The sequence below is a fragment of the Apium graveolens genome, chromosome 3 (genome assembly GCF_009905375.1).
Source record: "Apium graveolens cultivar Ventura chromosome 3, ASM990537v1, whole genome shotgun sequence".
Classification (NCBI taxonomy): Eukaryota; Viridiplantae; Streptophyta; class Magnoliopsida; order Apiales; family Apiaceae; genus Apium; species Apium graveolens.
Genome location: NC_133649.1, coordinates 229235304 through 229256474, shown reverse-complemented (window position 1 = coordinate 229256474; position 21171 = coordinate 229235304). Strand labels below are relative to the sequence as shown.

At 35.9% G+C, this 21171-nt stretch overlaps 1 long non-coding RNA gene across 1 annotated transcript; it reads left to right on the top strand.

Annotated features, from left to right (window-relative positions):
- The first annotated feature begins 19824 nt into the window (after nt 1–19824).
- Nucleotides 19825–20930, top strand: LOC141711278 (uncharacterized). The gene is made up of 3 exons (XR_012571283.1): nt 19825–19949; nt 20705–20756; nt 20845–20930. It is a non-coding gene; the product is annotated as an uncharacterized LOC141711278 (long non-coding RNA).
- The last annotated feature ends 241 nt before the right edge of the window (nt 20931–21171 follow it).

Genomic DNA, 21171 nt, shown 5'->3' with positions numbered 1-21171 from the left:
TACAGCATCAAATCGTGTGATTCAAGTACTCAAATCGAAGGTTTTGATCCGTTCTTTCTGTTTCTTGCATTAATTTCACGTTTTATTGCATCGTTTTTGATTTTTGATTTCTAGGGTTTATGTTCGAATTAGGGCTTTTTGATTCTGGGGTTATTATGATGTTTTGATGATTGATATAGCTTTGTTAGATGATTTACAGTCGATTCATGGTATTTAATTGATCAGACGATACTCAGATAGCAAAGTACGATTTCTAGGGTTTAGGTCGAATTTTCAAAACACAACTCGATGATTTTTGTGAATCTTTGGTTCCTGAAAGTTTAGGGCTTTGCTTGTATGTATTCATAGCTTTAATTTGCACTATTAAACGTTAAGTTTCATGTACAAATGAATGATTTCATATTTTGGCCGGAGTTGAAGTCGGTTTTGACCGGAGATGGTGATTCCGTGATGTTTGTGGTTTGTTTTGGCCTGAGTCAGATTGGGGAAGTTGTTTTGAGTTGAAACCCTGTAAAAACCAGTACAAACGGTACTGATTTTGGCCTGAATCGTGGTTGCCGGAGTCCGGGGAACCCACCGGAATCTGGAAAATTTCCGGTGTGTTCATCCCGACCCGGATTGTTCTTGGCAACCCGGTTTCTGACCCAATTTTAACCCGCCTTTGATCCGTTTCTGACAGATTCTGGTTTCTGACAAATGTTTCTGTAATTTATTTTATTTTTATTTTTATTTTAATTCTAAAAATCAGATTTATTTATTTTATAAATTGATTAAATAATTGTTTAAATAATTGATTTATATTATAAATAATTCTGAATTATTTTCTAAAAATCAGATTGAATTATTTTCTTAATTATTTATTATTTATTTATTACTTATTAATTATTTAAAAGTGATTAATTATTTTGATAATTAATCAAATAATTTTTCAGTAAATCATAATAAATTCATTTTAATTTCAAAAATTATAGAAAAATTATTTTTAATTCTGATTTTCTTAAATAATGATTTAAAAATTATTTTTGGGTTTTAAAAATTAGTAATAATTATTTATAATGATTAATAAATGGAATTTTCAGTATTTAATGAATAATAATTCAACCGGTAGTCCGTTTTGCGTGAAACGAAAGCCTGTTAACTCAGAAAAATGAATCCTTTTCATTAAAAATAATATCAAAGCTTAATATCTTTTAGAAGTTAGTTGATTTTGTGACTTGTTTGATTATTAGTCAAGTTACGTGCCGAGACGAGTCCAAAAAATTCCGGAAAAATGGGAAACGAGTCAAATAACGATCAGTTGAGCAATCAACGAGTCGATTTTGGTTTTAAAAATTATTTTAACCATAAAAATGATTATGTGCTTATGTGTATTACGTGGTTAATCGAGTCTTACTTGCTTATATGTAATACATGAGTCAGTCATCAATGCATGGGTAGATGTTAGGATCAGTTTGAAGTCGATTCAAGATGCAAATGAAGTACGACGTGACTTAACCAGTCTGTTTTGCCAACAGAAGCTAAGCCAGCCAGGCCAGCTGAGTCGGTAATAGTCCAAGGTGATAGACATAAGTGATTCAATTGCAGTAAGTCGCGCAGAAGGCAAGTTTTTCCTCTATTCTACTTTCAGAATAGTGATATTGATTCAAATATTTATCACATTTACATTCTCTTGATTATTGTTCTTGCTCACTAATATACAATCCCTATTCCTTTGTTCATATTTCATTTCAATTCTTGATTTCTCCGTTTCTTTGTGTTGATCCCAATCCAGGAAGAAAGCATTGAGTTTCCCAAGCAGGTGGAGTGTTGATAGATAATAGGTGTGTGTGTTTGAATAAAAGTTGAATTTAGCTTAAAATGAATTAGACAATGGTGTGTAATAAAGAGAGTTTGTGAGACTTTGAATATTGGTTTGTAATAAAAGTAGTTAGTGGTTTTTGTTTTCATACTTCAACCTAAAAAGATCCTGGTTAGTGTTAAAGGGGTTTAATTTCATTTCTTTATTAATTGTTAATCAGATTGTACAGGTTTGGTGATTAGCTAGTAACCCCCAGACTTATACCCCGGGTCTGGAGGGCGTTACAATGTTGATTTCTTTGAAGAACACTGTGAAGTTATGAGTAAATCTACAGGCAAAGTTGTTCTGAAAGGATATAGGCGTGGTAACATTTATGAAGCCAAGCTTTCAACAAGTATTGATGGTTCTGCAATCTGCCTGATGAGTAGAGCATCAATTGTAGAAAGCTGGAATTGGCACAAAAAACTCTCTCATTTAAATTTCAACAATATAAATGAGCTGGTCAAGAAAGATCTTGTGAGAAGACTGCCAAAGTCAGTATTTGCTCCTGATGGCCTTTGTGATTCTTGTCAGAAGGCTAAACAAAGAAAATCCTCATTCAAGAGCAAGACTGAATCATCAATTCTTGAGCCTATCACCTACTACATGTTGATCTATTTGGTCCAATAAATGTCATGTCTATTGCAAAGAAGAAATATGCTTTGGTCATAGTGGATGAGTTCACCAGATACACATGGGTGTATTTCTTGCACACAAAAAGTGAAACTGCATCGATCTTGATTGATCATGTCAAACAACTGGATAAATTGGTCAAAGATTCTATGAAGACAATAAGGAGTGATAATGGCACTGAGTTCAAGAATTTGATAATGGAAGAGTTCTGCAAAAACCATGGAATCAAGCAGGAATTCTCTGCTCCTGGAACTCCACAGCAAAATGGAGTTGTTGAAAGGAAGAATAGAACTCTCATTGAAGCTGCACGTACAATGCTTGAAGAAGCAAAGCTTCCAACCTATTTCTGGGCTGAAGCTGTGCAGACTGCTTGTTTTACTCAAAATGCAACACTCATTAACAAGCAAGGAAAGACACCATATGAGATGGTGAAGAAAAAGAAGCCAAATCTGAAGTATTTTCATGTATTTGGATGCAAGTGTTTTGTTCTTAAGACTTATCCTGAACAGCTATCCAAATTTGATCTAAAAGCTGATGAATGAATCTTTGTTGGATATCCACTTTCCACAAAAGCCTTCAGAGTTTATAACTTGAGAACAAGAGTGGTCATGGAATCTATCAATGTCTCTTTTGATGATAAGAAGATTACTGGACTTGAAGATTTTATTGATCATGATCAGCTGAGATTTGAAAATGAAGACTCAAATTCTGATACTCAAAATCCTGACGATAGAAGTCCTGATACTGCAAACTCTGATGGATTAAACTATGATGTTATTGAAACTGTGGTAACTATGCCAAAGGAAGATGCACCTATGCAGGGGGAGCATACTCAAGATATTACCACATCTCAAGAAGCATCAGAACATACATCTGGCTCTTCAAGTTCTGATTCGTCAAGTTCTGATAAGCCAAGTTCTGATAGTACTGAAAATCTAAATTCTGAAGAATCCAACTCAGAGAGCATAGTTTCAGGGGGAGCATCAGAAAATGAAAATGAAGACAACATGAATCATGGGGGAACATCCAGTTCGAGAGAAAACCTTCCATCTGCAAGGAAGTGGACTAAATCACATACACCTGATTTGATAATTGGAAATCCTGATGCAGGTGTCAGAACTAGAACATGTACTTCAAACGAATGTCTTTACAATTCTTTTCTTTCTCTGACTGAGCCAAAGAAAGTGGAAGAAGCTCTTCAAAATGCTGATTGGGTGCAAAAAATGCAGGAAGAGTTAAATGAATTTGAAAGAAATAAAGTATGGACCCTAGTGCCAAGACCAAAGAACAGATCTGTTGTTGGTACAAAATGGGTATTCAGAAACAAAACTGATAGTGATGGCATAATTACAAGGAATAAGGCAAGGCTAGTTGCAAAAGGATATTCTCAACATGAGGGAATTGATTATGATGAAACATTTGCACCAGTTGCTAGATTGGAAGCCATAAGAATATTTTTGGCTTATGCTGCTCACAAAAAGTTTACTGTCTTTCAAATGGATGTGAAAAGTGCTTTTCTCAATGGAGAATTGGAGGAAGAAGTATATGTTGAACAACCTCCAGGCTTTGTAGATTCCAAATATCCAGATTATGTCTACAGGCTTGATAAAGCACTTTATGGACTTAAGTAAGCTCCTAGAGCATGGTATGAGACTTTAACTCAGTTTCTTCTGGAAAGTGGATTTAACAGAGGAACTATAGACAAAACACTGTTCTACCTCAACCATGGAAAGGACTTACTTCTGGTCCAGATTTATGTTGATGATATCATTTTTGGGTCTACAAATGACAGACTTTGCAAGAAGTTTGCCAAACTAATGCAGTCAAGTTATCAGATGAGTATGATGGGGGAACTTAGCTATTTTATGGGCTTTCAAGTCAAGCAGAATGAAGAAGGCACTTTTATTTGTCAAACTAAGTACACCAGAAACTTGCTGAAGAAATTTAGAATGCAAGATTGTTCAAGTGCATCCACTCCCATGGCTACTGCAACAAAACTGGACAAGGATACTGGTAAATCAGTAGATATTACTGATTACAGAGGTATGATTGGCTCTCTACTCTATCCAACTGCTAGTAGACCTGATATCATGTATGCTACCTGTCTTTGTGCAAGATTTCAAGCAGATCCAAGAGAACCTCACTTAACAGCTGTAAAAAGAATATTTAAGTATCTTAAAGGAACAGCTGATCTGGGATTGTGGTATCCCAGAGAATCAGATTTTAAACTAATAGGTTACTCAGATGCAGATTTTGCCGGTTGTAAAATTGACAGGAAAAGCACAAGTGGAAGCTGCCAATTTCTTGGAGGCAGATTGATTTCTTGGTTTAGCAAGAAACAAAAGTCAATTTCCACATCAACTGCAGAAGCAGAGTACATTGCTGCAGGAAGCTGTTGTGCACAGATTCTTTGGATGAAGAATCAGTTACTGGATTATGGGTTAACATATTTCAAAATTCCAATTTACTGTGATAATCAAAGTGCTATTGCTATGACAGGTAATCCAGTTCAACACTCAATGACAAAGCACATCAGCATCAGGTACCACTTCATGAGGGAACATGTGGATGAAGGTACAGTGGAATTGCACTTTGTTCCAACAGATCAACAACTAGCAGATATCTTCACCAAACCATTGTGTGAAGTCACTTTTACAAGATTGGTAAATGAACTTGGAATGGTTTCAGGTTCTTTTTCTAAATCTGCTTAGTTTTGTTCTGATGCATCAGACTTTTTGATCAGTATTTACAGAAATTACTCTCTTTGTGTATTATGTGCTTAATTGAAAACTTGCTTAAGTACTGACTGTTGTCTGATGTAACTTTCTAAACTCTAATAGTGATATGTCTGTTTATGTAACTATTCAATCCTATGAGGATACCTGTGCTAGATGCTGACCTAGTAGTCTTTAATAAACAAGGGATCCCATGTTAGAAGTAATTATTTATGTGGAAATCTATTGACACAAGCAAATTCTGATATTGAGCTTAGTTGAGTTTACTTTGTCTATCTTATTACTAAGTCACAAACTAGAATATTGCTTCTCATCTGTTAAGTTCTGATGCTAGTAAATCTGTTGAATGTACTAAGTGTTGATAAACCTCTCTTATCAAAAGAAAAAGAAAAGAATCAAGGATTAAAATCAGGTACTCCTTTGAAATCTAGAGTAAAAATGTGGAAGGGACGACCCAAGTGCATTGCTGGTATTAAGTAAATATGCATCAGAAAAGTAAAATATTTTCTTGGTGACTTTTCACACTCTATGATTACTGGAGAAATACTCTGATAATAGCATAAATTCTGATAAGCAGTCATGACTCACTTACACTGAGAAGCCACTGTACAATGGAATTTAAAAAGATGCACAAAATTAGCACAAAATAGTTGAGGTGGACTCAAGCATGAACTCATTCAATAGTAGGTTTCAGAATAATGACAGGTTTTTAGTGAAGTTTTTAGTTATGCCTTATTTCTAAGATGTATTGAAGTGAATCAGACTTTACTCTTTGTCTGATATTTAGCTTAATGCACACACTAAACACTCCATATGAATGATGAAAATTACTGTGGTGATCTATGTCATTTTAGATGAACAGTTTCTATGTCACATTGCACAAATTCTGAGGACAAGTTCTGATTGCACGTTCTGATGATTAAGTTCTGAAGAATCTATATCAGAATTTGTGTGAGGACTTACTAAGATAGGCATTCATTTTTCGAGTTAAGAAATCATGTTCTGATAACTGTTAGGTTCTGATATAAGTCTAAGTTCTGATATTAAAATCTGATCCTTTACTTGACTTATTTGTGGATAAAATCTAAAAACAGTCTCATTTTAAATCAGAACATGTTTGGGTAGAATATTAACAGTCAATATCATTAGGGATAGTGGTTCACGTACATGTACAATAATGTTTACTTGTTACTTGTGCGCATTAAACCCTGACTTACACTTCCAATGACTGTTTTTCGTCTTCCAAGTCCAGGGAGACGAGGTAGAATTAACTCTACCTGTTAACATTAAATTTCCTTGCGTCTCCTGACATTCTTTTGCCTATATAAACAACCACTTCACATCAGCCTTCACATCAACTCTTTTATCACAAACTCACCTTCATTCTCTTTATATCAAAAACACCATGGTCAATTACAATATGTTTTTGAACTATAAAACATTCAACATGGAGCTGAGCCGTGAAGCCTGGAAGTAGGAATGGCACGTCACTGCCATTCCTGATGAGATATGGGACTCAGTTCCCCAGGAGGTACTCACCCACCTCCTGTTCTTCTACATGGATTACCATCGCCATCTGGAGCGATTGGAGGAGGAAAGGCTGGAAGCTCTCCGCCAACAAGAGCGAATCATCAGACTCGCTATTCTGTTTGTCGAGAGTAGGAAGAAGAAATGATTTATATTCTTCTTCCTATTTTTCTTCATCATCAGCCTTGCCTTGCTTCTTGAGCTAGGACAAAGGCTGTTGATGTTAGGTTTAGCAGCTTAGGACAATCTTGTAAAAGTTTTGATGTAATTTAAATTTCATGAATGTATTCTCTTAATATATTAATGAAATTCCTTTTTTTGCAAGTTCTTGTCTCTGAGATGTTCTGTAATGCATTGATAAATCCTGATAAATATTCATATTCTGATGACCATTTCATATTTTGATTTAAATTTAGTTCTGATTTTATATTATCAGTACTTGTTCACTTGATTTATTTTGGTCATTCACACTCGAATTTTTTTTCAGAATATTGGTGTTGCAGTGAAAAATAATTGAATAAGTGGGAACAGTTTCAATTTTGAATTAAAACTGATTTACCTTGATTAATGGAATTACTGGGTAAGTGGAACGGTTTTTCCTTGAAAAACTGCAAGTGGGTAAGTAATGATTACTGTTTTCTCGTGCCCATTAACTATTCATTATTACTGCATGTCTGACAGGTGTCCAACGATTACATTTTTTTTAAAAGTATAAGTAAGACAGAGAGGGATTTTCTAATCTTTTATTCACTTTTATACTTTATCTCTCTATTTGCTTTTACTCTCTTTCTTCTCCTGACGTTGGTTTTGCATATAGGCATTTTATCAAACACCTAACAGGCACTCTTAAATCTCGATTATTTTCATGGCACCTAAGGATTTGATCATTGATGGAGCTAAATTTGTTCCAAATAACTATGCTGCAATTCTTGATAATGCTGAAGCTCCGTCTGAGTTGCATTTTGTGCAAGATCTTCTTGCACACAGTGAAATTGGGTATGCATTGACCCAACCTTCCACCTTTTCGAGCCAACAAGTTCTGACATTTTGGAGGACTGGAAACTTTGATAATGGTGGTCCAAATGGTACTCCTAGTATTGTTTTCGAAGTGGATGATTCTACATATGGGGTAACTCCTGGTACAATTTACAAGGCCCTACATCTACCAGAAGGATGTACTTTTTCAAACCCGGAGGAATCAGCTCTTAAAGAGTTCATGGCTAGTTTGGGGTATGAGCAGAGTTTGGCAAAGCTTGGGCAGTTGAAACGGGCTCATATCAGAAAGGAATAGAGCTTCTTCTTTGACTGCATCACTAAAGCTTTTGGGAATAAGTGTTCAAACTTTGATGCTATCCCTATAATGAGTCAGCACATCAGGTATGCTATCATTAACCAAACTCATTTTGATTTTGCAAATGCTGTGATAGGTTTTATTGGAGATAGGATGACAGAAGATAGGAATGTTATCTACTTTGCTAGATTTTGTCAGCTTATTTTTAACCATTGTTGTGCTGATGAACCCCAACCTACCACTGATTTAACTCCATCTTTCAAAATTGCAAAACGAGCCTTTAATGATTTGGTAAATGCTGATGTTAAGAAAAAGGTGGTCAGACCTTTACAGATTCCTCAATCTGTGAAACAGATCTTAGTAAATGTTGATCCTGACACCTACAGATCTGTTTATCATGATGTCCACCCAACCACCACATCTCAAACACCACAACAACCATCAGAAAATACCACTCATACTACTCAACCTACCCTCAGGACATATCTCAAATCATATCTCTCCACTTCACAGACAGCTCAACCTTCATCCTCAGCACCTACTGTGAAGCCTTCATCTTCCAAGCCTAAGAGGACAAAGACTGTTCCTCAAACACCTCAGAAGAGAAGGAGGATTGTTTTGAGAGATGAATCTGATAGTGAGGAATAGGTTCCTACTTCAGAACCTATTGATAAAGAAGCTGAGAAAGTTCCTTCTCAGAAGGATTCTGCAATTGGGGGATCTAAGCTTCTCAAAATGCTTAGAAGAATGACTGTTGATGAAACTCCAAAGGAATCCATACCTTCAAAGAGATACAAGAAACAGAGGGTAAAAAGGCCAGTTTCAGATGTTGAGGAAGCATCAGCTAAGGAAGGAGATCAGGAATCTCTGATCTCACAAGAACCAAAATCTGCTAAAGCCACTGCTTCTCCATTAACTCCAACTGAGGAAGATGCTACTGAAAAGGCCAACACACCATCTATGTCTCCTAAGACTGTATCTCCTGTTGATTCAGGCACAAGTGCTGATATTGATATCCAGAACTTGGGTGTGCCTGAAGTACTTTACTTAGAAGCTCCAACAATAATTAATCCATCAACAACACCTATTACTGATGCTGCTCAAACTCCAAAATTATCTACTACACCTTCTCTGCATCAAGATGCTGATGATCAGAATATAAGGGAGCATCAGGATATGGCTGTTGATCAGAACTTGGAACCAGATCAGCAATTAGAGGATGATGCTGAAGCCTCCATTGCTACTCATACTGTTGTTTTATCAGAAGATACTGATTCTGTAAGTTCTGATGCTGCAAATGCTGGAGATACTGGTGATGCTGCTCCAAATGCAGATGCTGATGAAGCAGGTCCTTCAGGACATGCACCTTAACAAACTGTTCTTAAATCTGAACTTGTTAAGAAGTTTGTTACAAGAGAGGCACCAGTGCCTTGGAGTGACACTCATGCAGGATAAGAGTGGACTAAGGAATGGAACTCAGTTACCTGTGCTCCAACTGCACAACATCTGGCTGAGCACTTGACAAAAGCTGATGAGATGTTAAATACTGATGATTTCAAAACACAGCTTAGAGTCACTGTATTGAGTACTAAACATTTACAAGGTCTCCATTCAACTACTCATGCAGAGTTACATCACTTACGGGAAGAATTAATGAAGCAAGAACAAGTTCAGAAGATTGACAAGAAAAAATTCTTCTAACCTACCTTTGACAGAGTTGCTTATATTGAGAAGACTCAAGAGGCACAACAAGCTCAGATTGATGATATTCTGAAAAATCAAGCTTCTCAGCAATTTCAACTTAATGAAATCCAAGCCTTAGTGGAATTGCTTGTCTCTCTTCTCTTACCTATTGATGCCAAAAAGGGGGAGAAAGTAATTAAGTCCAAATGCAAAACTGATAAGACACTGAAGGGGAAGGATGATGAAAAGGATGATCAAGGAAACCCTGGAATGGGTAGAGGTCATAGTCGAGGTAGAGGTTTCTCATCAAGAAAAGCTGAAATCACAAGTCACAGGACAAGTTCTGATACTGGAAAAAGAATTAGTTTTGTTACTAGTAAAAGGATAAGTTCTGATGAACTTTTAGATCTTGATGAAGAAATGTCAAGACAGTTGTTTCTTCAGGAAAATCCAGGAATGGACTTGAAGAGTTTAATGGAAGAAGAAGCCAGACTGAAATCAGAAAAAGTCACATCTAAATCTGAAGCTTCTGGTAAAAAGACTCTTCCAAAACTCAAGGGCATCGTGATAAAAGAAAGGACAAATTCTGAAGCAACCATGGCTGAATCACAACTGCAGATAAATCCAAGATCCTAGGGTAAAGAAAAAGTTGGTGAACCTATCAAGGTTTATGTGCCTCCTGTGGATGAAGAAATTACTAATGAAAAGGATGATCTTGCTCTGACTTCAAGAAAAGTTTTTAAGACAACCTCTGACATGGCTCAAGTTGTTCAGAGTCAAGAGACAGTAAGTTCTGATATTTCGAAGAAGCAAGTAACCTCTGACATAGCTCAAGTTAACTTGATATCAGAAGATAAATCAAAGAAACTCCTACCAGGATTCACTAAAGCAAAACAGACTCAACCTTTGAAGACTGCTGCAAGTGGTTTTGAAGCAAGAGTGGTTACCCGAAAGGAATCAAGAGATAAAACTGGATTGGGAAGTGCTGGTGAAAGAAGAATACAGAACACTACCAATGATCCAACTTCCTTGAGTGAACCAGGTATTGGAGCAACTCCTGAGAGATTGAATCAACTGGAATCTGTACAAATGGTTTACCATACCTACTTGAAAGAACACATCTTGTTGTACTTCATGACAGATGGTAGGGTTTATCATATAAGGTAAAATGCCATTCCGTTGAAGTATTTTGAAGAACTGGAGCATGTACTATTCTTACTTCAAGTGAATGATAGATTAACAGAAAGTGCTGCAAACTATTTGAAGGATCAGATTCAGAGACAGAAAAGGCTTTATTCTGTTAAGTCTGACAGCACATATCTTCCAAAGTACAGAGATCACAAGGGTGATATAGTTGAAATGAAGCCCAACACTGCTAAGATTATAACTACCTTTCTGGGTTACAGGGCTGTTGAATTCAATCTAGAGTCTGATAAGGCATATTTGATCAGACTGGATCAGGATATGAGAAAAGCTAAGATTAATGATCTCAGGGCTGCAATCTTTCAAATTAGTGAAGATACTGCAGAACTTAAAGATGCTAAAAGGAGGATGATTGATGAACTCAGATATGCTGAGAGATGTTTCTTGAAGAACTATCTCAGAACAACTCCTGACATCAGAGAGATCAGAAGATGAAGCCAAGTCAAGATCTACAACTGCTTAAATTCTGATATTTGTACAGACTGAAGTTGTTATCAGAAGTTAAAGATTGGTAAACCTTTAAGAACTGTAAGTTGTAGTTATCGAGTCTAATTCTCATGCATTTGTATTTAATGTTTTTGACATCATCAAATATCTGTTAAACTTGTATATTATGCTAATTTACAAGTTGGGGGAGATTGTTAGATATATTTGATAATGTCATGGCTAATATGATTTATGTTTAGTTTTCAGATCTTACTTAAACAGGATAAATCAGTACTTACTGGAAGTCAGGACTTAAGGATATCAATACTTATATTATCAGGAGATAATCATCAGAAGATGGATATCAGAACTTAAGTACTGAAGGACGTTCAGATAAGGACAACAGCTGATTAAAGGAAAGAAGATCGAGACAAACTTAAGAAGAGATATGCATGAAGAAGGAATTCTATGAAGAATAGAATGCTTGGAAGAAAAGATATCTAATTGATATATTTTAGGAAGCAGAATTATATTCCATATCAATTAGCAATTATCTTGTAACTGTGTAGTATATAAACACAGACATAGGGTTTACACTATAAGTGTTATCATTATCGAAAATATTATTCATTGTAACCCTAGCAGCTCTCGTGATATTTGTTCATCACTGAGAGGTAACAGTTCCATACTGTAACAGAGTTTATTGTTTCAATAAAGTTTGTTTTCTGTTACTTGAGTTATTAAAGTTTGATTTGATTGTACTTTACACTATATTCACCCCCTCTACAGTGTGTGTGTGACCTAACAATTTTTATTATTATCCTCAATCAGGCTGGGCCTTTCGTACATGGACTTGGTGCTGGGCCTTTTACTGGGCCCTCTGTTGATCATGGGCAAAGTGCTGGGCCCTTCCTTAATACATGGGTTTTGTTTTATGGGCTTTCCCTTTGGCCCATCTTTTCCTGGGCTTTTTCGTTTCTACCTTTTTCTAGAACTTTTCAGAATTTTCTATATACATGCATTTATCTTTTATTTTTTTATTTTATAACCTTTTAGGAGAATCTGGAAGGTTCTAGAATTGGGCCTATGTTGATGGGCTGGGCTTTTTGACCGGTTATAACCGGTTGATATGCCCTTTTACCGACCCAATGACCGGTTGTGGAGTCCTATATAAGAGTGGGGGGAGTGTAGTGAATTCTCACACTTCACTTTCTCATTTCTCATTTATCCTCTCCAAATCCTTAGATTTATTCGGTGAAATCACTCTTTTTCGGCTACCTTCCTCCTCATTCTTCAGCTTAAAGTTTACTCCAACCTCCATTAAGGGCAAACAAGAGCTCAGAAAGGGCAGTGAAGATTGCTATAGCTTCAAAACGAGGTAACGACATTGAAATTCATTCTTCTTATAAGTCATTGATAGATATGATTAACACTAGGGGATACGAATACCCATTCACAGCTCATTTAGATTCCTTTGATTGTTGTAATAAATGGTATAATGCAGCTAGTATCGACCTCCTTAATACCACTTACAATATTCGTCCTCCTCTTAAAATAATTCCTGTTGACGGTGGTGATCGTACATGCCACTGGAAACCAGATACTCTCTTTGTTTAAGAAGATGCCCTTTATGCTGGGCTTATATTTCCTTTCCATGAATTTATTCCTAGATTATTTGCTGATTTTTAAATTAATCCTTGCCAACTTCCTCTAAATGCCTGGAGGAATATCCTTTGTTTTATGGTCTTATACCTTAGGAAAGGTTTCCCCTTTTCAGTAGCTGATTTTAGGAAAAATTTTCAATGCTATAACAGTGCGCAATCCACTTGTGGTTGGATTTTTTACATTAGGCAGAGGCCCAAATGCCCACATATTTTTAACAGTGCCTCTATCCCTGATAACAACCGGAATTGGAGAAGTAGTTTTGTTGGGTTAAAATGGGAGAATGGTGATCGGGGCACCCTTTTTCGATCTTCCTTCGGCAAAGTTAACGATGGCAGCCCCAAGACCATTCGCCTAATGGAAGAGGAGGATATTTTATATAAAGAGCTTATTATAGATGAGGCTCAGACTACCATTTGGACTCTACTGGAGGAGTTCTCCTTGATTCATGTGGGACTTTCTTCGGTCACTCAGAAGGGTATTTCTCACTCTCTTCAAATTCTTCCCTTTTTTAGACATTATTAACATAACTTATTATTTCTGTTTCTTTTTCAGCGGCTCAGGAGATAAACAATGTTGTCGTGCCGATTGTTGAGGAAACTGCCAAGATGAAAAAGGCTCGGCTTATAGGGTTAGATACTCGTGGTAAGGCTATGGAGTCTAGATTCTTGAAGAAGTAAAAAGAACCTATGGTGGAGGCCTCTTCTACGGGAACTGAAGCCCCAGCCATTTCTGCTCCCACACCTACAGGTTCATTTCAGCCTTTTTGGGGTTTTCCCCGTGGAGATACCGTAGTTGGTTCCACGAAGCACGCTTGGGACTGATCCTACCATTCCATCACCCCTAAGGACTTTACCGACATGGTGGCAGGCCCGGACTTGGAGCGGGTGAAGCTTATGGGGGCTCAGTCTATTGCTTCAGTATATACTTTCTTGTCTTAACTTTTTTTATTCCTAGGGCTATGTTATTCTCTTGCCTTACATCCTTTTATTTTTCTTTTTCCTTTTCGGCCAACGCCTACTTTCAGGCATCTATTAGACAAGCCGAATCCTGGAAGAAAGCTTCGGAAAAGGCGCATAACGCCCTTAGGAAGCAACAGAGGAAATATGTTGTGCTGGAGAGGAAGATGAAGCATAAGGAGGAGGAGATAGGGGAGGCTAATGCTGAGTTAGTTACTCTGAAGGCTGAGAAGGACAAAATCGTTGATGCTTACTTGGACACGGATGGGTGTACTTAGATCATGCGGACCAGGAATGGTTCAGTTTTTCGCGGGTTTTTTAGGACTGACTGGGACACGGCCCTTGGGACCATGAATGACGCTTGTCCGGATATTAACCCGGCGGACTATCCTTGTCTAGATGATGAGACTTTACGACAGAGGTTTCGTACCCGCGTAGTTGTCTCTGAGGACATCCCTGTTACCCAGTCGCTTCCGGCTCCAGAGTCATCTTCTAGGCCTGCTGCATCAGACATTAGCTCTTCTTCTTCCGAGACCAGCACCTCTGAGACGTGGAGTGAGAGCGGAGGGGATGATATAGATGCAGAGGACACTTCTGCTCCTTAGAGTTCTTATTGGCCCTGTGTGGCTTTGTTATTTATAATCAGGACATGTAATAGTCTCTTTATTTATCGAACTCTATGTTTGTTATATTCAAATTCATGCATTTAGTTTATTTATTATAACTTTGTATGCTGTAGGAACTTAATTCCACATATCAGAAACTTTATAAATTCCATAAACTCTTGGGATTCATCGCTTACATAAGTCTTGGTAAAACTAAAACTTGAAATAATAGTCTTATAGAACATAAAATCCTAAGCAAGCAAAACTTCAAGGTTCTTTTCAACCTATTTGCCACTTTAACAAATGAACATCTTTCCCATAAGACTTATACATAATAGACTTTTAGGTTTTGAGTGTGCCAAGTCCTTGGGACTTCAAAACCGTCCATACTTTCCAGCTTGTAGGATCCTCTTACTTGAACACTTTTGATCTTGTATGGTTCTTCCCAATTAGGGGTGAGTTTTCCCTTTTTCCCTACACCAGAAGCTTCCATCTTCCTTAGAACCAAGTCACCTTGTTTGAAGAACCTTTTTTTCACCCTTAAGTTGTAGTAGAAATAAGCTTTTTTATGTTGTTCCACTATCTTTGCATGCGCCTCATCTCATACTTCATCAATCAAACCCAGAGATAGCCTTTGCCCCTCCTCATTTTCTTCAATATTGTATGCTTGGATTCTGGGAGACGAGTGCGATATTTCCACAAAACGACTGCCTCCGCCCCATATGCTAACATGAAGGGAGTTGCTCCGGTAGTGACTCTACAAGTTGTCCTGTAAGCCCTAAGTATTGGAAGTATTTCATCCACCCAATTATTTTCGGATTTTTCAACCCTCTTCTTTAGTCCATATAGAATAATGCGATTCGCCATATACCTACAGGTATGTAAGTATACGCTGATAGTTATTATTGGAATTTCTACAGTTTACTTTATTTTTAAACGGTTATTTTTGGCAATTACCATTGGGTATTTAATTTTATTTTTAATCATTTGTTTGCCTTTTACTGAGAAAGTATAAAAGCATATTTCAATTATAGATCTCACTTTTACCTTTCTTTAAATTAACAAGGCAATTTACTCTCTTCATCTCCAAAACCCCTTTTCTCTCTATAACTTCAAAAGCTAGAAAAAATGGCACCTGTTGTGAAAATTATGTCTCAATATGGGTTTGTCTATGAGAAGAACAACTTCGTGGCTTTGGTGGACAAAATCGTTGCTCAGGAAGACTATCACAAAATGATGAACTTCATTAGCAACTGCAAATTGAAGTATGCTGTGACGGCCTCAACCCCGGGATCAGGAGTTGACGTCAGTAACACATCAAATCACAATTATAATACAACTAACTTATTCTTATTTTAATATAAACACAACCCCTCACAAGATTTTTTCCAGGTTCAAGTATGATATATGTTACACAATTAATACAAATCAACTTATATAAAAATGAACTAACACATCTAACTTTCTACAGCAACTCACATACCACACCTGGTCTGACACAACAATCTTAGAGGAGCTCGATACAGGAGGAACTGGAATCTGGCCCTGCCTATGATAAAAGGGTCTCCTATGCATCTGCAATATATGAATATACAAAACATTTTGCCCGAGTGAGCGATCAATCGCTCAGCAATACCACTATATGAATAAAAAGTAAAACAGTTTATGATAAAAAGTTATAGGAACATAAATCATAACTTGTTTATAAAAACAAGTAGAACAGGTATAAACTGGATATCAATAACTAGCATGCTCTTTAAAATAATAACATCAATCATGTGCTGTGCAAATACCAGAGTCCAATTTAAGCATGCTATTTTCATTTCTAAATCATCTGTTCCATTACAGGAACCACAAAACCATTTGTCCTATTATGGGAATCACGAAATCTCGCTCAGATATATATATTGGATGACCAATGATGAGACAACTGATCAGGCTATCATCATCGGATGGCTCCATCTGTCATCCCATAAAATTTGTTTAAGAATTCAGAGACTAGCTAGGTCTCTATCACACTGGACTAAGTGGTTTAAATAGGGTGCGTAACCAACTTAGCCTCTTACGCCATCTTCCTGGCCATTACGTGCCCTTGCGCACGCTCATCCAATTACCTGATCTATTTTATCCAGTTTTCAAAACACTTATACCTATCTCTTTTTAAAACAGTACTATCACATCATACCTTCCAAAACCTTTCCAATTTATTCACAATTTAGAGATAGGCATTTTCAGAAGTTACTTTTCCCCAAAAACATAAGTTAAAAAAACATTTTTTAAACACGGGGATAGGTAACTTAAAATGTTCTATTCCAGTATGCAATTTAAATCAACAGTTATTCATATTTTAGTGAATCATAAAAGATATGGTCAGGGGTACTTGCCTCAATACACTCTAACAACTATTACTGGTTGGCCTTACACCGACCGGGATGCTCGGGCTTTCGATTGGAACCTACAGAACTGAAATACTCTAAATTAGACGACCGAATATGCTTGACATATCCTCGCTAATACTCTACCCATACGATATCAAAACCCGACTCGTATTTATACGCATTATTGTACTACACATAACAATTAGGGTTTACGTCCTCGAAAGTCGGTTCGGTATTTATTCTCAGAAATACAGATATTCGTCATTTTGGAAATTAGGGTTATTGAATTTTTTCGTCTTCCCTCTTGGAGAATATCAATCCTAAAAACTTCCCAGATCCTATACCAAAAGCACACTTGCGGGATTCAACATAATCATGTGATACTTCAAGACCTCAAAAACCTCCTTCATGTGGGTAATATGATCTTCCTTTACAAGGCTTTTGACTAACATGTCATCTACATAAACTTCCATGGTCATTACTATAAGATCCTTAAAATCTTATTCACCAATCTTTGAAACGTGCCTCCTGCATTCTTGAGACCAAATTCCATAACTAGATAACAAAAAACACCAAAGTCAGTGATAAATGATACCTTTGGGATATCATCTTTATGCATTTTGATTTGATTGTAGCCGCTAAATGCATCCATGAAACTTAACATCTCGTGCCTTGCAGTGGCAACTATCAAAGTGTCTATCCTTGACAGAGGGAAATAATCTTTTGGACATGTATCGTTCAGGTCAAAGAAGTTAATACACATCCTCCACTTTCTATTAGCCTTCTTCATCAACACCGGATTAGCCAACTATTCTGGGAATTATATTTCCTCAATAAATCCAGACTCCAAGAGCTTTTCCACTTCCTATTTTAGGGCCTCTTGCCTTTCCAGAGAAAAACTCCTTTTCTTCTGCTTTACTGTCTTTTGATTACGGTCGATATTTAGCATGTGAGTTATCAATTCAAGATCAATACCTGGCATATCAGCTGTAGACTATGCAAAAATGTCACTGTTCTCTTGCAAGAACTTTATTAACTTCCTTTTAAGGGGTTCCTCTGAAGAAGTTCCAACAAAAGTTGTCTTCTCTGAATTGTCGTGACCCAAGGGAATTGGGACAAAATTATTCCCATATTTCTCATCATTCTCGCGGATGTCCATGTCTTCAACGGGTATAACTTCCCCCCCAACTCCATCTTCCCTCAACGAGGCTACATAACAAATTTTTTCCATCTTTTGATCTCTTCTTTTCTCTCCTACCCCATTCCTAGTTAAAATTTTTATTACTGAATGGTATGATGAGGGGACTGCCAGAAAGGCGTGTATACCTATTATTATGAGAGAAAATTCTTTATGACACCCCAGATTAATCATGATTAATTAACTAAACCACCCTTAGTTTTATGGTGAAATGAAGCTTTAGTAGCTGTTAGAACAAAGGTTCAACATCAGAAAAAAAGTTGTAATTGTATATGATTAACAAACGGAATCAGAAAAGAACCAATAAAAATGACTGAGAAATGCCTTCTCGAATCCTGCCAAATGTTCTTGGATAAAAATCACAATGGTTACACGAACCAATGTACAAAAAGTGAATATTCGAACCCCTTTACCAATTGCCTATATATTCTATATATAGGGATCGAGATCAATGTAGTTCTCTAGAGTGGACTCCATTCCATGACCAATAATTCATGTTTTTTATAAGCCAAATCAATTCCCACAGTTTACTACACCATAGATTTGCTATCACAACCAAGATTTTAAAACTTTATCAAAAAACGTTGCTATTAAGAGATGAGTTTACGTATATTGCAATGTTTTTCAAAAGCATTGAGATTGAAGTTAAAAAAATTGGAGGGAGCTTAAAAATGCACACTATTGCAATGAATTATATATCCGTTGCGGTATAGTAGAGATTTGGGGCTAAAATTTAGGCGGGCTTGCTGAAAAACTTAGGCGGGCTTGGTAAAAAATGAGCGGTCTTTTTATAACTATTTTCCCGGTTATAAAATGAAAAAGAAAAACAAAAATAAAACACTTGATAATAGAATTCAATTGCCCCTCCAGACACAAACTCACAACCAAAACAAAAAAATTCAACACTGAAACACTCGAAGATTAAAGCTTGGAGAAGATGAACAAAGCTCAGAGAAGATTAAAGCATGAAGAAGATTACAACTTGGAGAAGATAAACAAAGTTTGATAAGATTAAATCTTGAAGGTTATGTATATTTCCCCAAATCTTCTTCCTAAAATTTGTTTCTATTCATAAATCCCTTCGATATTTGTAAATTAGTGTTAATAATTGCTTCACTTATCTCCTTTCTTGCATTGTTGTTTATATTTTAACTCAAATGAAATTCACGCGGAGGAATCAAGAAAATGTGAAGAGCAAGTAAGCATTTATATTTGAAAATTATAGTGCAAAGTTGAAGAATTAAGAAATTGTATGGCATATGATAAATAATTAAGAATTATTCATGGTCTAGTTTATATAGAATTATTGATAAAGTTGTATGAAATTAAGTTTCTTAATTATCCAGTAATCCACGGGTCTAAACTTTTTGTATAGATAAGGGAAACTATCTGTGCGTATTTAATAAAATGGTTTGCTTGTTTATTCCGTGTCGACCGTACAAGTTTGGATTCTAGAAGACTTATAAGTTTTGTACAACATAATTCATTTCGTAACTACTTTTATGGATGCAAGACACAAGAAAAATTTATGTTGTACATATATGACATCAATATTAGATGATATTTACTGATATTTACAACAATTAAATCCTTTAATTTTTCTGAAGCAGAACATAATTAATATAATATGCTAAATATATGTCATTGGTAACTTGATATTTGTATCTCCCAGGCGCTGGACAACAATATCCTTTGGATCATGTTAATTCTTGCTAGTTTAGTGTTGGTTCCATTGATACAAGAGGAAATGCAGAGACAAAGCCTCTATTCCATTGCATAGAGTTGCAACGATATATTCTATTATGCTCTCAGGTTTATGTTATATATGAATCTCCGTGCTAATATCTGGATTTAAACTGTTACTTTTTTCTTGATTCATCGATTTGTTTAATATGTGAAAGCTTATAAAAAGATGTTATCTATTTCCTAAACTTGAAGCTACTCTCCAAATCTTAATGTCATAGAATAAATTGAGTTGGATATAAAAGTATCAAGGTCTGACAACCTGATATTCTCCGGGTAATTCTATGTCGAGTTTATTTTCCAGGTAAATGCTGTAAGGTTTGTTACTCTTTGAATTCCACTCTTAAATTTTTATGGCTTATTGTAATTCAAATTAAATGTTTAAATTATTATTCTAAACTACACAGTAGTAAATTATACTTCTATATTAATCTAAATTTATTTCGTATTAGAAACTGCAGAGTATGAACTTATAATAACTAACAAGACTCTATATCAAGATTGGACAGTCTAATAGATAAATAATTTACTATTCTACATAATCTAAATATTTACTAACACCATACCTATAATGTTTATGCAAACCCATAAGGACTAGTGTCCATTAGATTCATCAGATAAATTTAGCAGATGGAGAAGAAACCTATAAAGCTTCTTTTTAGTGCCCACATTAGTGTTCTTGCTTCTAATTACTCTGCTTTACACACATTTATTTTCTACTACTCTTCTATTCAATAAATATAGTAATACTTAATTTTTATTGCTTTTCTTTTCTACTTTGATGAAAAATATGATAAATTTACTTACATTCTTGTAAAATGCAGAGATGAACAATTAGCAAACTGGAAAGTCAGTGACGACATATTCAAGAAAATGGTACAATATCAGGAATCTTTCAAGCCTAGTTTGGGAAAGTTACTAAAAGGTGTGCTAATTTAATTTTTCTACTTGCTGTGAATTGTAGGTTACCCTTGTTGTTGCAGCTATATCAGAAGAGCTCCATTTGGTTGTCACGTTAATGTATTATGTTTATATTTAATAATGGTGGCCATATACTTCAAATTTGTTAATAAAATATGTTGCAATTAACTCTAAATATGTTGCAATTAACTCGAAATACGTTGCATAAGGCCATGTACTGCAACAATTATCATAAAAAAGGTTGCAAAATAATGTTGCCATAGGGAGCCTCATGTATTTCAATGTTATTATATTCGTTGCTATAAATATAAAAATGTTGTTATAAACCGAATTTGCAACTTCTTTACTCTGTTGCAATATGGTCCCAAAT